This window comes from Muntiacus reevesi, chromosome 4, assembly GCF_963930625.1.
Source record: "Muntiacus reevesi chromosome 4, mMunRee1.1, whole genome shotgun sequence".
NCBI lineage: Eukaryota > Metazoa > Chordata > Mammalia > Artiodactyla > Cervidae > Muntiacus > Muntiacus reevesi.
The window spans coordinates 171,827,791-171,831,618 of record NC_089252.1 but is presented as its reverse complement, the minus strand read 5'-3'; positions in this window follow the sequence as shown (position 1 = coordinate 171,831,618).

Sequence of the window (3,828 nt, the reverse complement as noted above, 5' to 3'; positions counted from 1 at the left end):
ATTGTCTGTTCATATTAACAGGCTTATGCCACTGTTATTATGGAATTTCAGCTCCCAAATCATAATTTCAATGTCTATTAAAATAAACTGAGTCATGTCAATTACTGTTGAAAATAAACTTCTTCCTACATTATATCTCATATCAAGAGAATATGAAATTAGATTTCCATGAAAAAGTCCTTGTGTGTGTGTGCTAAGTCACTTCAGTCATGTCTGCTTCTTTGTGACCCTATGGACTGTATTCCACCAGACCGCTTTGTCCATGGGATTCTCCAGGCAAAAATACTGGGGTGGGTTGCCATGCCCACCTCCAGGGGACCTCCTGACCCAGGAATCAAACCCATGTCTCTGTCTACCTGCATTAGCAGGTGGGTTATTTACCACTAGCACCACTTGGGAAACCCAAAAAGGTCCTTACCTAAACTCTAACCTGGCTCTGATCAATCAAAGAACTGTTAAATCTTATGTGGAAATATTGAATTCTTGAACTCATAGGGAAATAATGGCATAATAGTATCCATTGTTTTTTCAATGCAAATATCCAAAAAGTGTTTACATCATTACAGTTACTCTCCTGAAGCAGGAATTAACTATTCAAGATAATGATTAATTACTTTGAGCAAAAAAAAACCAAATGAATTTTAACCCTGGAGAGGAAAATACATGAGTTTAGATCCCTGGAGATCCACACTGACTTTGGAAAAGGAACTTTAAAGCCCAAATGTATAGGTTTAGATTCATTGGATTATCTCTAAAGTGAAGAGCACAGCCTCTACATTAACTTATCACCCAGGTGGCAGTGATCTGAAAATCTGCTGAGATAATAAAACCACCCATGTGGTTCAAACTAGGAAAAGAGTATATCTAGCTGTATATTGTCACCCTGCTTATTTAACTTCTGTGCAGTGTACATCATGCAAAATGCCAGGCTGGATGACTCACAGGATGGAATCAAGAATGCCAAGAGACATATCAATAACCTCAGATATGCAGATGACACCACCCTTATAGCAGAAAGCAATGAGGAACGAAAGATGTAAAGAACCTCTTGATGAGGATGAAAGAGAAGAATAAAAAAAAAATTGGTTTAAAATTCAACATTCAAAAAACTAAGTTCATGGCAACTGATCCCACCCACTTCGTGGCAAGTAAATGGGGAAATAAAGGAAACAGTGATAGATTTTATTTGCTTGTGTTCCAAAAATAACTGCAAGCAGTGACTGCAGCCATGGAATTAAAAGACACATGTTCCTTGGAAGAAAAGCAAAGACAAACCTAGAGAGCATATTAAAAAGCAGAGGCATTACTTTGCCTACAAAGATCCATATAGTCAAAGCTATGGTTTTTCCAGTAGTTATGTACAGATGTGACAGACAGACAATAAAAAAGGTTGAGCACTGAAGAATTGATACTTTCGAATTGTGGTGATGGGGGAAACTCCTGAGAGTCCCTTGGACTGCAAGGAGATCAAACCAGTCAATTCTAAAGGAAATCAACCCTGAATATTCATTGACAGTGTTGCAGTGAAAAGGAAAAAAGCAGAATGAGTTTTTCTTTCTTTGTTTCCTGAGAAGAATATAAAGAGAACAGTGAGTAGGCCTGAGGAGAAGGCAATGGCACCCCACTCCAGTACTCTTGCCTGGAAAATCCCATGGACGGAGGAGCATGCTGGGTTGCTGTCCATGGGGTCGCGAAGAGTCGGACACGACTGAGTGACTTCACTTTCACTTTTCACTTTCATGCACTGGAGAAGGAAATGGCAGCCCACTCCAGTGTTCTTGCCTGGAGAATCCCAGGGACGGGGGAGCCTGGTGGCTGCCGTCTATGGGGTCGCACAGAGTCGGACACGACTGAAGCGACTTAGCAGCAGCAGCAGCAGAGCAGGCCTGAACATTGTTAATTTTCTTTTACTTTAATGCCTCGTAACTTTGAATGTCTGTAACTGTTCACTTTTCTGCCCCTTTCGTGGCAGGAGCTAGACTTTGCACCTCGCTTCCTTTGTTGTGGTGGTGGTTGCTGTTGTTCAGTCATCCAGTCATGTCTGACTCTTTTCAACCCATGGACTGCAACATGCCAGGCCTCCCTGTGAAGGACTGGGAAGCCCGACACGTTGCAGCCCACAGGGTTGCAGAGAGTCGGATGTGACCTAGTGAGTTACCAGCAACAATGCGCTCAAACAGCACAACTAGTGCTGAGATACATAATACAGTAAAAGTTCCAGTATAGCTAAATTAGGCCAGCAGAAGCCAGCAAGTCTCAGCAAATTTCTGCTAGGCATTGCGAAAGTTAAACTAGCAAAATACAAGGAAGCCCTGGGTTATAGACAAGTAATTCAATAAAAAGGCATATTGTCTCCTCAAAGATTATCTATAACATCGAAAAAACAGAAGGCATGACCTTCACTAATATTTCTAAGAAAAATGTTCTACATTTGTTTATTTATACCTTACTATCTTTCGCATTTTTCACCATAAACCTCAGTGGTCCAGACTGGAATGTTTTTGACTTTCATTACTTGACCTGTGTTCAAGGCATTGCCTCTTACAAAGATTTCCTTCCCTGTATCCCTCCCTAGCCCTCTCTGTGGAACCCTCATGTGCACCTGTCACTTTCTACAGTTAGTTATCATGCAATAGCAAATCATCCCCAAATCAGTGGTTTAAAACTCGAGTTTCTGGATCAACTTGGTGTTTCTGCCAGTTTGAGTAGACATCAGTTGATCTTGGCTGGGTTTGTTCATAGGATTATCGCTATGAATGACTGGGTCTTGCAGTCTAGTTAGGCATCATTCACAACTCTAACAGTTTAATTACTATTACCGTAAATAATTGAGCTTTCTTCCAGACGGTGCTTTATCTTCTAGACAATGTTTGTTCTCATGTAAGAACATTGAACTCCAAGGAAGAGAATGGAAACATGCAAGGCTCCAGAGTCTTAGGCTCAATATCCCTTCTACCACCTTCTATTCACCGAACTAGTCACAGGACCAGTCAAGACTCAAAGGAGACACACAGAATTATTTATTGATTGAAGGAATTAAAGAACACATTGCAGTGACTGCGGATAGAGGGGGGATCAGTTGTGTTTGCTATCTACCTTCCATAGACAAGACACTTTCCTGTAAATTCAAATATTGTATTTTACAATTCCGTGTCTATTTTACTCTTAGTGTGCTAGTGGATCCCAGGTAGTAAAGGATCATAATGCTGCTTTTCAAATTAGATTTTAATGAATTATAGTTTAATAAATCTCCCAGAAAACAATAAAGCACAAAATTTTACAAGAAAAAAAGTTTACAGTGACTCTAACTTTGGTCAATAATGATATATAAATAAATAACATAGGTGTTATTTACTTGACTTTTAAACTGAAATTTTATTCATAACTAAAGTGCTGTGGAAACTTTTCATAGAAAGAAATAAAACCTTTTAATTCTCAGTACTCATAATGTTTCAAGTTGCAGTTTAAATATTAGTTTTACTGTTCATTCTTTTTTTATATAGTTTCATGAAAGTGAGGTCATTTTAATGTTTTGACAAATTTCTTAGCTAGCAATATAGATTTATTACCAAGAAGTTCCATTTTCAACATTTGTTCCAGTTTAAAATACTTTGACCTTTTCTAAGTGAACTTGTGTAAAAACCCAGTATTAAAAAAAAAAAAAAACTATATATTTATTTCCTTATTGAGGTAAAAAACACATAATATCAAGTTAGCATTTTGACCATTTATAAATGTATTGTTCAGTACCATTAAGTATAATCACTCTATTGTGAAACAAATCTCCAGAACTTTATGTTTTTCAAATTTGAAACTCTACTCCTGCCC